General features: G+C 40.9%; 1 protein-coding gene across 5 annotated transcripts in view; it reads left to right on the top strand.

The window, feature by feature from the left end:
* The window catches only part of LOC133474140 (carbohydrate sulfotransferase 8-like), a 273,790-nt gene that overhangs the window by 208,180 nt on the left and 49,973 nt on the right, over nt 1–15,637 (top strand). Inside the window, exon 2 of one of the 5 annotated variants that reach the window (XM_061765502.1) lies at nt 9,764–9,867. The exons of 3 other annotated variants lie outside the window; for them this stretch is intronic. The gene's annotated coding sequence lies outside the window, so the exon portion shown is untranslated. Of the gene's footprint in view, nt 1–9,278; nt 9,868–15,637 lie in introns of those variants that run through there. One more of the 5 variants, XM_061765503.1, reaches the window with a different exon arrangement.

The following is a 15,637-nucleotide window of genomic DNA, read 5'->3' on the forward strand; positions in this document are numbered from 1 at the left end:
CATGTAATTATGTACTCCTCTATTGCCTTCCCTCCAATATCTTGGCTCCTCTACCCCGGTTCTCATTCCGCTGCAAACCCACAGCTGAGCCGCAGGTGGTGGCAATCTTGGCTTGTCCCACCATTCCCCACACACAGACACACGTACGCACGCACACGCGCGCACACACACACACAGAGTGGTGGGGGAGAGGGCAGCTAGCCAATAACAGGGTTTTACCACTTAAATGAGAACGAACACACTCACATTCATGCTGTGCCTGCAGGACTGGCACTCGCACACACACACAAATGGCATCAATGCATAGAAGCATAAACAAAGACAAACACCTCCACACATTCATACATATGGTCCTGTTCGATACTTAGCCATGAGAGCGAGTGTCTGGCATCCTTTCCCGTGTGTCATGAAAGCATCGTGTAATGTACGTCATCTCAGGTCTCAAGTGTGTGTGTGTGTGTCTGCTGTGCACCATCTGCTGCACACATTGTGCGTATGATCATCACTCATAACCTGTTAGCATTTGGACTTTTTTATCCGGCTAATAAGATGCACTGACATTGTACCGTAACGTTAAAAGAGAGCTTAGGTTGTCAGTGAATGTGTCACATGCTGGGAGGTTGTACGAATGCGTGCCTGGACAGGAGGAGTTGAGTGTAGTGTTATATAGTGAGCCCTGATCTCTGACCACTTGCCTTTGATTTTATTTTAACTACTTATCTCGACCACAGGTTTCAAACTGGTGGCCCGGGGCCCAGATCCGGCCCACCACATAATGTTATGTGGTCCGCGAAAGCAAATCAAAATTGCTCATTGTGTTCTGGTGTAATGCCATTGAGATATTTGCAAGCATTGTTTTGTTACCAATCCCCCTTTGAAAAGAAAAATAATAGTTGAAAAACATGTTTTTATACGCTTCTGATTTAAAAACTGGCTATTCATCAATGTGTTGTGTATACTGTATGTAATTACAGTATAGGAGGTAATCTTTCATTTATATGGGTTCACAGTTGTAGCGGCCCTCTGAGGGAAGTCATAACTACGATGTGGCCTGTGACACCCCCGATCTAGACTGTAGATCTTGACAGAGGCTCAAGACTGTAGGTCTTGACTGTGGCCCTTGTAAGTTTGCATTGATTTCAGGGCCTAGATGGTGGACCTAGACTTCAGACCTTGATTTTGGCCTTTCACACGAGCCCAAGACAATGGGTCTTGACTCTTGTCTTGACTCTAAACCCACACTATGATCCTAGACTGCAGGCTTTGATACTGGGCCCTGTGACCAATCACTCTGTCTTCATACGTCACTATCTGTAAACCAGGAGGTAGTCTGCATTTACCGTATTTTCACGACCGTAGGGCGCACCGTATTAAAAGGCGCAGTCTCAGTTACGGGGTCTATTTCTGTATTTAACACATACATAAGGCGCACCGTATTATTGGGCGCAGGCATGGTAAAACATACGCTAGCTTAAAACATACGGTAGCATGCATGCACGCTAAAACAATGTTTTTAAAAAGGCAAAACTGAGTTCGGTTGTACTTTATTGAAGTATTTAACAATGTACTCACGTTATTTTTTGATCAATCCTAATCCACAAATCCATCAAAATCCTCATCTTCTGTATCCAAAATGAACGGCTGGGCAAGTTCTCCATCAAACATGCCAGGTTCGAGACAATCTCGTTGCCGTGCGAAAGCTCGAACAACAGTGCAAGCAGACTCGTTAGCCCCAGCATCCACAATCAATTCACAAATTGTGGCGTAACTCGCCTGCCGCTGCCTCCTAGTCTTAGTAAAGCTGTGTTCGCCATCTGTCATCTATGGCTCCCACGCTGCTCACTTCACTTTGAACGCCCTGTTTACACGGATGTCCAGCGGTTCGTCAAGCCTCCCGGAATGATGGCAAGCCCCGAGTTATTGCACTCAGTCGAATGGTGACTGTAGAGACGCTTCTCCCGGCTGTTCTTTGCTCATTAATCCATTGCTCGAGTTGGTCTTCCAACTCCGGCCACCTCGCCTTGTTTCCGCGTTTTGTTTTTCTTTTTTTTCCGCGGAAACTCAGCTTCGTCTTCTCGACTTGGCGAAGCTCGTTTTCCTGCTTCCTCCACTAGCGAACCATGGATTAGTTGATCTTGAATTCTCTCGCTGCTGCTCGATTCCCATTTTCCGCCGCTTAACTGACAGCTTGCAGTTTAAACTGTGCTTCGTAAGCGTGTCTCTTCATAAGTGACATTTTCGGGGGTCCTTAGCCAAACCGATTTTGTTTTGCACAATGCACACCCCGGAAATGCTCCCAGTCAGTCAAGCGGTAATATATTTAAAAAAAAATTAAAAAAAATTAAAAAATAAAATAAAAAAAAAACACCCGGGGCTATATACCGACTGGGGGCGTGGCTTTAGCGTTGTACTTCACGCACCCTTCCCCTGTCCTCGGCCATGTCCGCTTTTGCTCTGTGTAAGCAGCGTGCCGGCAGGAAATGCAAATAAATAAATAAATAAACAATAAAAAAAAGTCAAGCGAAGCCCTCATCACACAACAACATTTTTAGATGTTGGAACTCCGTGCACACATAAGGCGCGCCACATTATAAGGCGCCCCGTCCATTTTAAGACTTTTAAGTGAGCCTTATGGTCGTGAAAATACGGTAAGTTAGTTTTTTCCTTCAAGGACCTGGAAAATACAAAGTATGTGATACGTAGATCATGTTGATAATATGTGGGAGTTGAGGAGTTGCATTGCTCGACTTTCTTTTCTCCTGTAGGTTCTTCAAGTTGCCCTCCCTGGTACAAAGTGGTGTAACTTCAGCAGCGAGCTTAGCTTACTGAAAACCCTGTTTTAAGGTAGTGAATAGTCCATTGTTAACTTTTCATTAGGTTGTTCTGTGTGAAAACGCAGCAACAAAGTTTGAAGTCGAGGCATCAGGAGCAGCGTGGGAGGAAGAACTTTGGCTGATGGGAGTGAGGGGGTTGTTTGTGTTCATGTAGCAGCTTTTTTTTTTCCATAGTTGCACCTTTGATCACTCAAGTGAAGCAAAAAAACAAAATCAAATCAAGCAAGCTTGTATGAGGGAGGCTTCATGGTCTTCATCCATGTTGGACGGATTCCAAAAGCAACCGGTGCAACTGAGAGCAAGGCATCCTGACCGGGCAGCCAGCTTCACCACGTGTGGATGCCTCACTGTTTTTATATAATTTCTTGGCAGCGCCTAAATCTGGATGCTGTTTAATATGCATACACTCCCATTGACGACACAAACTGTTGCCTTCTGACTAAGCAGAATTATCATCCATACAGTATTTTATATATATATATATATATATATAGAGAGAGAGAGAGAGAGAGAGAGAGAGAGAGAGAGAGAGAGAGAGAGAGAGAGAGAGAGAGAGAGAGAGAGAGAGAGAGAGAGAGAGAGAGAGAGAGAGAGAGAGACATATATATATATATATTTAATTGAATACACTACAAAGACAAGATATTTAATGTTCAAACTGATAAACTTGATTGTTTTTAGCAAATAATCATTAACTTAGAAGTTTATGGCTGCAACACGTTCCAAAAAAGCTGGGACAGGGTCATGTTCACCACTGTTACATCACCTTTTCTTTTAACAACATTCAATAAACATTTGGGAACTGAGGACACTAATTGTTGAAGCTAAGTAGGTGGTATTCTTTCCCGTTCTTCCATGATGTACAGCTTCAGCTGTTCAACAGTCCGGGATCTCCGTTGTCGTATTTTATGCTTCATAATGCGCCATACATTTTCAATGGGAGACAGGTCTGGACTGCTGACAGGCCAGTCTAATACCCACACTCTTTTACTATGAAGCCACGCTGATGCAACACGTGCAGAATGTGGTTTGGCATTGTCTTGCTAAAATAAGCAGTTGCTTCCATGAAAAATACTTGGATGGCAGCACATGTTTCTCCAAACCCCGTATGTACCTTTCAGCATTAATGGTGCCTTCACAGATGTGCAAGTTACCCATGCCAATGGCACTAACACACCGTACCATTACAGATGCTGGCTTTTGAACTTTGCGTCCATAACAGTCCGGATGGTTATTTTCTTCTTTGGCCCGGAGGACACGATGTCCACAATTTCCAAAAACAATTTGAAATGCGGACTTGTCGGACCACAGAACACTTTTCCACTTTGCATCGGTCCATCTTAGATGAGCTCGGGCCCAGAGAAGCCGGCGGCGTTTCTGGGTGTTGTTGATTAATGGCTTTTGCTTTGCATTGTAGAGTTTCAAGTTGCACTTACGGATGTAGCGCCAAACTGTATTTACTGACATTGGTTTTCTGAAGTGTTCCTGAGCCCACGTGGTGATAGCCTTTACACATTGATGTCGGTTTTTGATGCAGTGCCGCCTGGGGGATCGAAGGTCACAGGCATTCCATGTTGGATTTAGGCCTTGCTGCTTACATGCAGTCATTTCTCCAGATTCTCTGAAACGTTTGATGATATTATGGATCGTAGATGATGAAATCCCTAAATTCCTTGCAATTGTACGTTGAGGAACATTTTCCTTAAACTGTTCGACTATTTTCTCACGCTCTCTCGCCCCATCTTTGCTTGTGAATGACTGAGCAATTCAGGGAAGCTCCTTTTATACCCAATCATGGCACCCACTTGTTCCCAATTAGCGTGTTCATCTGTGGGATGTTCCAAACAGGTGTTTGATGAGCATTCCTCAACTTTCTCAGTCTTTTTTGCCATGAAGAAAGGGAGGTGCAAAAAGGCACGGAAAGCCAAGACAACACCTAAAGGTCTCATTGCCAAGGTTTGAGTCAAGACACATCTCGTGATGGGTGAGAAGTATGAGGCTAGACTCCTGCGGGCCCAGCCCAACCGGCTGGAAGACCCGAGCTTTGTTCAAATGTAAGTTAAAGCTCCTAAATTTTATTTTCCACAGTGATGTCTCTTGTACATTATCTTACTATCTTCTGGCAGACGCCTGTGCCATTTCCAATCAAGAAAAAACTTGCTGCTGGAATAAAAGTAACTTTAAGTCAAAATTTGCCAGGGGTATGAATCATTTCGGGCTTGACTGTGCTGTTGCTGTGCGCCAGCTCTGGACGCTGCAGTATTCTGCATGATTGTAATATTAGAGAATACACAGCTAAAAATGACACATTAGCCCAGTCTTTTGCTGTCCGTTAGCTCTGGATGCTGCTGTCATATGCGCCACAATCTCCACAATCTGCTGTCCTGCCCCTCAGTGTCCTCTCGAATAAAATGTCTTCTTACAATACCCAATAGCCACGTCTACTTTCATAACTTGACTTCCCAACTTATTTAAATGAGCGCAGTTTTATTTTTGGCTAAGCATATCATTTACTTATTCATTACCTGACCAATCCCCAGCTGGCCGAAGCTCCTGTCTGTTTGCCTGTGGCCTGGCGCTGAAGCTTTAATAACCATTTAAGTGTTTGTCATTAATAATACGTGCCGCTGCTGACATGATGCATGACACTGATCCATCCCGCTATATGGGTTTCTGGACCGCTGTCATTAGCGGGCGTCTCCTCAAATGGACTGTTTGCTTGGAAGTCTCCTCCAAGGCCGCCAATCACCTGACTATCAATCATCATAAAAGCCTCGCCTCTATTTGATGGACGCTCAGCACATATTAGGGGTCTAATAGTGTCTCAAATACACAGTCTGTTTGTTTTGAGTTGGATATTACTGGAGAGTTGAGCAAAAACAATCAAAAAACTCACCAGGTCAATACATTTAATATACTCTAACATTTATAATAAAGTTTGTACTTTTACATTAATAAATGTTCTTGTTGTAAACTCGAACATGGGTCAATTTACCTTCAACACAACATGAAATATTTTTAAATCATCTGTCGTTTGTATGTCAAGAAAAAAAAAATAAGTTGTACAACCCTTGCATAAAAATTTTCCAATAAAAGGCAAAGAAAATGGAAAACAAGTTCTTCCTTGAATTGAAGTCTGGCAGTAGCTATACGATGGAAATACGAAACCTTTGCAATAATAAATAGGGCAGAGAAGAAATGTGGTTTGGGAGTGACATGATGTGAATTAGTGACCTGAATGGAGGGATGATGATAGAGTGAGAGGCAGCAGAGAGCACATTGTCATTTATACGCTCCCGCATCTTCTCTTTCTCTTTGGCTCCCTTGTCGTATTTGGGTCACGTATTGTTACACCCCACGCCTTTTTTTATTTTTTTCTATTTTGGGAGAACTTTCTTGTTGCTCTTTTTGATCCACGTTACTCCAGCTCTGTCTTTTGGTCATGTCATCACTGTCTGCAGTTTTTTCTTTTTCTTTTTTTGTTTGCATCCCAACTTGCTTGTCAGATCTGTGCAGATTGAAGAATTGCTGCAGTGGTTGCCATTGATGGTCATGTTACTTCCAAAATATGTGTAATATCTTATGTAGAACTATTTGAAAGTCATTATCGTACCGGTATATTGCACAATGTCTTTGAATTGTTACTTCTGAATTGCAATGTTACTTTCGAGATACTTTCACCAACACAATGGTGAAATTCTAACATACGCCATTTAATGTAACTTGAAATAACAGGGGGAAAAATAATACCAAGTAATAATAATAAAAACAATACAGCAGTGAAACTAAAGTATACAGGTATTAAATGTGTAGAAAGTAAAGTATTTCTCAAAATATGAATTTTGTTTTTATTTATTACTTTTGTTGTTTTTTTTAATTCCTTTACTGTCAATCCAGATATTAAACTACAAAATAAAAAAATTCCATCATAAATTAATATGTTTAATGCTGACACCAATTTAGGCTTTAGTAGTTCTTCCTGTATACTCATCAATAAATATATGAAACAGATAAATGTATAATATTAGTTTATATATCACAACTGTAATAAAATTATAATGAAATACAAAATATATGAATGAATAAAAATGTATTATTCATTAACATATAGGCCTATGTTACATATATACCGTACCCACATACATTTTAGTTTATTTACTGAAGGTCCAGATGTTGAATAAACACAAAACAAGAAAATAGGAATAAAATAATAGATATAATAAATAACACTAATTGAAATATTTAAAAAAAAGTATATTTAAACTAAATAATAATATACAACTTCTTTTCACGAGGCCTTAATGTGCACACCAGAGTGTCATTAGTGGTTCTGCTATAATGATTGGCCTCTATTTTGTCCTAGCCAACCAGTGACGCCGGTTCAGTTGGACCTTGGACCTCAGATCAGGTTTGAACAAAAACCCATGTCACAGAGAGATTTCTGCTAATGTTGTTTTTAGTTTACAGAATTTACTGTGCGGACAATCCAAACGTTACATAAACAATAGAAGAATACAACAATATTCAAGGTCCAGATGTTGAATCAACACAAAACAACAAAATAGAAAGATTTAAATAGCTATAATAAATTAATAACATTAATTTAAACATAAAAAAATAATAAGTATATTTAAACCAAATATACAACTTCTTTTCACGAGGCCTTAATGTGCACACCAGAGTGACATTAGTGGTTCGGTTATAATGATTGATGTCTGTTTTGTCCCAGCCAGCCAAAGACAGTTCAGTCGGACCTTAGACCAGGCTTAGACAGAAACCCAAGTCACACAGAGATTCTGACTAGATTACCCGCCATGCATGCTGACTGAATGAATGGAATTGTTCATTATTTTAACATACCAGCGGGAAGCATTTTACAGGTCACATAAAGTGGAGTCCGGTCATCACACTGATAAAAGAGAAATTTTAATAAGTCTCGTTCTAAAAATTGCCTTACTTTTGTAACTTTTGCTCCAACTAAAAGCTAAAAAAAAACCCTGGCTCCCCACAAAAAGAGATCCATTACGACAAGGCAGAGATAGCACACTTGCAAAATAGTCCAAACCGTCCAAACTGGCTGTGTTGCGAACGCTGACAAAATAAGCTTAAAGTTTTAGGTCAGCAGCATCAAACAGCCAGCAGCAGCATTATAATAATAACAAACACTGTTGGAGAATCTGCAGCTTGAACCTGAAACGACTGACTGTGGAGTTGAAACGTACAAAGACTCAAGAATGAGCTTGGCATGTTCCGCCATTCACCTCCATATCAACTGCTTTAAGTCAAATCTTATTTATACCGGTCTTCAGTAGTGGAGGCATCAAAATATTTTTACCTCGTGTAACGCAAACAATAATTGTTGATGGAAAAAAAGCAGCACCCAGTAAAAAGGTGCAACATTAGTGGGGACAGTAGCTGAATAGTGGTACAAGGACAAGATGTTCGATATCATAATGGAAAAACTTTGTGTTCTATAAAGGACTATTAGGACCACAACAGAGCGTGAAAAAAAATGTAAGAAAAAAAGAATGCTTTGAAAAAATTTACCAGAATAAAGTCGCATTCTTTTCAAGAAATAGGCTGACAATAGCCCTACAATGCTGTTATATTGCGGGTTAAATTATGCAATTTTGCAGTTATAAAATCAAAATAGTTTTCAGATGTACAAAACAAGTTATAAACTATGATAGAACTTCTTTTGCTAATTTATACCCAGCAGTGACACGAACGGAGAAAATGGGAGTAGAAAATATATTTGTTGCAAATATACATTCACGACATTCATCTGTTTTAAAATATTCACAAATTAGATTTTTGGGGCCCTCAACATGTCTTAAAATGCACCGTTTTTTGCAAAGTTAAAGTATTCTGGTGAATTGTATAAATTATTGGGTCCCCAACCACTTCGGACAGACCAAACCAACAGCAAAATTGAGGTTAGTATCAAATTTTGCATTTGACAGCAAATGCATTATTCTTCTACTAGGAGAAACGTATCATTGTTAACATCTTGTAACATGGCTAATAATGCCATATAATGATTCTGTGTAAACATGTACTGTATATTGTTTTGTCTCAACTTGTTTATTAGCGGGTCTGTTGTTGTAATGTTAGCTAGTAATCCGCAGTCAACTTGTCCGACCGGGGCGAACTGGCAGCTGTACTTGTCTTGTGTAACAGTCACACAGATACAACACTTAGCACCAGTTGTGTTCATTTTGTTGTGCTGTTGACACGACCCCCAACATGTTATTGCAATGTCTGTTTAGAGTTGTGTTGTTGATCTACTTGTAGCAATACCATCCGCCTGCAGGAGGTGGGACCCACCAGCCAGTTTGCGGTGGTTGCTGGCAGCCATACGTTGTGATTGCACTGCTGAAGCAGTTCTGAATCGTCTTTTGTTCCCCTTCCAAGAGTGTCCCACCTCGCTTGATGCACAGTGTGTGTGGGCTTCCTGCAGCAGCGTACTTGTTCGGCTTGATTGAATTGATTGATTGAAGTTTATTTCAAACATGCAGTACATTTATTTTATTTTTTTTAATAAAAATAGGTACTTACAAATGCGTGGGTACATGCGCTGGCACATATGTACATGCACGTACATGCAGGTCACCTGCTGCTCAGAACACAGCGATGATCAACGGGGGGGATCGCGGCCGTCGTGAACCGGTTGCAAATAAATGAATGAATGGGAAACACTGGGGTGGATGTGACATTTACAATTGTGCAGCTCATTACACTGGGGCACGTAAAAGGGGTCTGGCAATGCCAACGCCAAGTCTGTATTTCTGGGTTAGTGTTGTCTTCATTAAAAATAAATTGCTATTGTATCAAAAATAACAACATTTATAAGTGACTTTTTGCAATATTTTTGTTTGGTAGTGTGCCATTATTTTCTCACAAAAAATATGTTCCTTGGCTCAATAAAGGTTGGGAAATACTGCCCTACACTGCGTGTATGTGGTGCACGGACAAGTCACCGAACACAAATATGCCCAGCACGCCACCTCCAGCAATTTTACTGAGCAATCAGGTAAGTGCTGCTTATCCGAAGCTAGCGCTCTTAGCCATATTGTTTGTTTACATTTACCTTCAAGGCGGCACGGTGGCCGACTGGTTAGAGCGTCAGCCTCACAGTTCTGAGGACCAGGGTTCAATCCCCGGCCCCGCCTGTGTGGAGTTTGCATGTTCTCCCCGTGCCTGAGTGGGTTTTCTCCGGGCACTCCGGTTTCCTCCCACATCCCAAAAACGTGCATGAATTGGAGACTCTACATTGCCCGTAGGTGTGAATGTGAGTGCGGATGGTTGTTTGTTTGTATGTGCCCTGCGATTGGCTGGCAACCAGTTCAGGGTGTACCCCGCCTCCTGCCCGATGACAGCTGGGATAGGCTCCAGTGAGGAGAAGCGGCTCAGAAAATGGATGGATGGATGGATTTACCTTCAAAGGCTTTGAAGTTTGGCCCTCATATTTAAGATCTAAGTAGGATGTGTCCTACTATGTCAGTTCTCTCGCATGCAGCATCAGATCAACACGGAAATCACAGCAAATTGAAGCATTCCTATACTGAGAAGCCCCTCTGTCTTCTTGGCTGTGGCCAAGGAACAGAGGGACGACGCAGCGTAATGAGCAGGATTACCAAGCGAGAGCGGCGGGAATGGTGTCGGAATCAAAGGAGAGAGAAGACGGCGCGAGATATCCAGACAGCTGGCCTATTCTTTTATTCATCGTTCGCACGCCCACAGTGACTCAGCTCACTCTCCCGCTGCCAAAGTCTGTCATTCTCCATAAGTAGCTTTGTGCTTCTACTACTAGACGTGTTGCTTCTATGATTGATCGGATGTGTGTGCCCCCTGATAGTTACTATATGTGTTTAGAGCATGTTATTTGAAAGGGACATTTTATAGAAAAGTATTTTTTTTTAATGGCACATATACAAATAATTAGGTCTCAAGAGTGCCTGCCCATCTAGCAAGTGTTTTAATTAAACAACTAAGTAAGTCTGAGGTGATCAGCATATTTTGGAACATGAGTCTCAGCGAGGCGCTGTAATTAAATTTTTTATTTAAAAAAAAAAAAAAAAAAAACAGAAAAAAGCCTTCATGAAGTTTCTCCACCAATCGACTTGGAAACTAGGCTAGGCAAAATCGAGAACCACCTTCAGGGAATGGCCAAAGTCTGTCTGAAACGGCCACATTCCCCACAGGTGCAATGCCCATTCCGTCATGTGTCCCCCGTGTTCTTTTGTTCCCGCGCTATCGCACAGATTTTTTAAGTGATTGTTTTTTCTAGGCCCCGCGCACATGCGAAAGAAGAGCCAGTCGTCTTTTCACACCGGAAGAAGAGTAACTCACACAAACATTATGAGCACATTCACTCAGGAGCTGTCAGACAGTTCACACCCAGACGCTCACAAGCAGACTCTCCAACGACACACCACCTCACCAGGCCCCGGTTTTTAAAAGCACGACTAGACACTAGACTATACAATACTTACTATTTTTCCTATACATTTTAGGCCTTAAATTTTTGTGCAAGTTTACAATGTGTTTCGAAAAGTGTTTTACTTAAGTGTGTTCGAATAGGTTAAAATGTGTTTTAAGCGAATTGGGGGTAAAAACAGTACTTCCCTTTTTTATGGTCTCTGTATCGTGGATTTTCACCTATTGTAGGTGCATCTGGAACATGAACCCCAAAAAATGAACAGGGGTGCGCTGAATAGCCAAAAAGTAAGCACAGCCGCATTGAGTTTTGTTAAGAATTACAAATTAGCAATGTGAGTAGAGCATGCTGGCAAAGTTTATCTTGAGGATTGCCCATAAAAAGGGGGCGCAAAGCCCTCTGGAATGTATGAAAACATGAGCTCCTAACACCAGTTCTATTGATCAACAGGAAATTGGGTTGAAATGGGTATCATAACAGGACACACGAAAAAGTCTCAAGGCCCCATGTCTGAAACTTAACACAATGTCGAACATTTTGGTTTAAACAGTAATTTTGGCTAGATTGTCAAGGCTTTTACTTTGACAAACTCCTAACAGGGAATTTGCTTGAATGAGTCATAAAAACATCGAATGTGGGCAGATCATGGTGTCATTCAGCCTATGGAAAGTTAAAAAAATTTTTTTTTTAAAAAGTCTGTCCTGTTTCCTCAATATCTATCTATTGTTACTTTGACAACTGGACTTTGTTATTAGTTAAAGATCTTTAGTTGCAACAAGGCTCTGTGGTCACCACTGGTATGCGATATGGCAGAAAGTGACATCCAGAGATCCAGATTAGGTGGTGCGAGGGCGAGAATGCTTAACCAGTCAGCCAGGGAAGACCGAGGGAGATATCAGATACGATAGCAGATGATAGGAGGGCGGAATAGAGAGGCAGGATGGTGTGATGGACCTGAAGGAGAAGAGGAAATAAGTGTGCAAATGAGATCCAGTCAAAGAGTTTCGAAAAGAGTTTGAAGCCTTCTGTCAACCACCGCGGGCCAAATTTTCACTCGCCATCTGGAAGCATAACCCTCATTCAGCCACCACTGACATTGATGGCTTCCTTCAGCGAAAAATATTTCAAAAGTGACTTGATGCTGTCATCTGCATTTTTACTATGTACAGTTCAAATACACTTTTTGGAATAATATTCAACAATATTACAATATACAGTGGAACCTTGATTTAACGGACGCAGATTTAACGGATATCGGAATTAACGAACCATCTGAAAAGTACATGTGACCAAAAATAGTTTCTAGTTGTCACTTAAACCGCCATTGACAAAGTGTGTTAGTTCCAGAATTGGCTGCAGTCGTTTACTTAAAGACTGGGGCACACATATTTCCAGGTCGCAGAGAGAGTGCACATGCCATGAGCGGTGTTTTTTTTTTTTTTTTTTTTTTTTGCTTTAAGCGATGTCTGTTAGGCTGTACTGCAGTCTGGAACATGCTATTTTTGGTACAGTAACATTTTTTTTTAAGCTGTTCATCGATGGCATCGAATATTAACCGAATGTTGGAAATAGGAAGCACACTAATTCTATGCGGTTTATGAAATTGACCCGCCTCGACTTGGCATTGTTTGGATAAAATTTAAAACTTTTCAAACATTTTCAAGCTTTTTTATATTTGTTTACAATAACTTTGTACTGAAATGGGCGTTTTAGGCCATGAAAAAAAGTACAAAACAATAATTTTGTACTGTACAGTAATATGGGTGCATATGGCCACAAAAAAAGTAGCTTCAATATAACGGACAATCTGCTGGAACGGACGACCCCCTGCCCCTATTAGTCCGTTAAATCGAGGTTCCACTGTATAGTGGTCACCCACATATTCATGATTTGTGAATTTGCCTGTTGACTGATTTTGGGGGGGGTGGTTGTGTTAACCAAAGCTTGCTGAAAAACTCACTTATTCAGAACCGCCTGCCTAATATATAAGTATTGCTTTGGTGTCATCTTGTGGCATCTTGGTGGTGCCAAGGAAATATGCTAGTGAGAGGTGGAGCGGCATTTAGATGTTCTTTGCCCTTTCTAATTGAAAAGTAGTGCTTTTCTGCCATCTTGTGGCATCTTTTGACAATAACATTTTTAAGGGGGGGGTCAATTACTCACGTACTGACTTACAATTTACAATCTACCTATTGGTCTTAGAGAGCATCCAGTTAAGTGCTTTAATGCAGTATTTCAATTTCAATCAGATCTCAACTATTGACCATTTTGCACAGGGACGAGCTATTTCATACTGAATTTACGTTTTTATAGCCAAGTTAATCAACAAATTATGATATGCTTCATTATATTTCCAATTTTCTTGCAAAGCAGTGAATTTGAAAATTCACAAATAACAATATTAATGATATTAGCATTAAAAATATCATTTTGTGTGAAAGAGCTTCTCCACGTTGGTGCAATAACCATTACAGAAACATAAAACATGATTTTGTTTATTACTAATGCTTTACCAATTTAGGTACATTAGGTGATAAGCACTGAAAAATCTACAAACCAATTTCCATGCATTTTCACTTTTAGATTACCAATGGTAAGCTATTGCTCTTTTCATAGTCAGAAACTGCAAGTCTCATTACTAATCTGTTGTACTATTTCTGGTCAGAAACTCCGATTTTCATTGGCATTTCATTTCACTTTTCCTAGTCAGAAAACCTCCGTTAATATTCCATTGCACTTAACCTATTCAGAAACTCCCAACTTCCATTGGTATTCCGTTGCACTTTTCGGAGTCAGAAAAGCTTTATTGGTATTCAATTGCATTTTTCCTATAGAGAAGCTCTATCTTTCATTAGTATTCCATTGTACTTTTCCTAGTCAGAAACTCCCATATTAGGTTGCATTTTTCCGAGTCAGAAAACTCCCAACTTTCATTGGTATTCCAATGCACATCTCCAAGTCAGAACCTCCAACTTTTCTTGGTATTCCTTGACACTTTTCTCACTCGTGAACGTTCATTAGTATTCCATGGCAGTTTTCCTTGACAGAAACTCCATATTTCATTCGTATTCCATTGCACTATTCCTATTCGGAAACACCAGCTGTATTTCATTGCACTTTTTCTCATTAGAAACCTTCCATTGGTATTCCATAGCACTTTTCCCAGTCAGGAAATTTCCATTGATACTCTTGTTCACTTTTATAACTTTTATCAGTACAGTATTCTTTTGTACCTTTCCTTTTCAGAAACTACGGCTTTCATTGTAATTCTTTTGCACTTCTTCTGAGAAATGTACTGTCTTGGTGCGAGTTTTCAGTGTGAGCGGCTTTATTGTAAGTGATTTATTTATTTTTTGGGGGGTTTGAAGGATGCAGGTAATTTCCCCCTCAAGCTGCAGACAGACCTGTTGCTAATGGGAAGAGCCTGCTGCCTCTGACTTAGAACTGGGAATCTTTTACTGGAGATGTGTATATATATAGTCAGCCGAGCTTGACACTCATCTTTGTATGTTGGACAGGCACACAAGGTTTTCGCAATTTTTCCTGACTGGATTTACAAGGAAGAGAGTGCCCTATTAGACACATCCGGAAGCGTGAGCACTGGCCAGCATTGGGTTGTTCTTCAATGTTTATCCCAAAAGCATAATTTGTATGCTCCCGACTGCTCCTTCTCGGTGGCCCTCAGACACAAACAGCCCAGACAAAAGGCCACATGTCTAGTTTGTCAAATTGATCTACTCCCCCTTTAGGTATAAAAACTTGTCTTGTCTGCAAATCCCGGTCTGTCTGTGAAAAGCGGGATGCTTTGATTGCTAGGCTCTCTCTGTCAGCACGTAAATGCTACTCCAATTATTTTGCGGCCTCACCGAACACTGTCAAATTAGCGGCGTATCCGAGGCAAGCGTGCCTCTCCGCTCACCTTTCTGGCATTCTATCTGACAGGCGGGTGAAAAGGAGTCTAACACGACAGAAGCAGGGAAAGCTTGGCCTCGGCGATCACTTTAAATGCAGAAGCCGCAGAACCAGACAGAAACTGACACCGGGTGCTTAACCTCGGAAAAGTTGTCAGCCAATTCTCTAAGCAAGACTACTTTACGGACACGAGCAGAAAAAATGTAAGGAAACACTTGCAAATTGAGGCCTAGTTTTTGAAACTGTCATGCAGCAGATGGGCAATGCTGTAGTATGCATTCCAGGCCAGTTGTTGTGCGAATCGAAAGCGAATGGTTTCGACGGGGAAACGGGGGATTTGACATTAGTTAATTAGTCACTTGGGTGTGGATCCTGGAATACTCGACTTGGATTTTTTTTTTTCATTATTTGCTTGACAACTGCTGTTGGGGTGGTTTAGATCAGGGGATGT

Source organism: Phyllopteryx taeniolatus, chromosome 2 (assembly GCF_024500385.1).
Source record: "Phyllopteryx taeniolatus isolate TA_2022b chromosome 2, UOR_Ptae_1.2, whole genome shotgun sequence".
NCBI classification, from domain to species: Eukaryota; Metazoa; Chordata; class Actinopteri; order Syngnathiformes; family Syngnathidae; genus Phyllopteryx; species Phyllopteryx taeniolatus.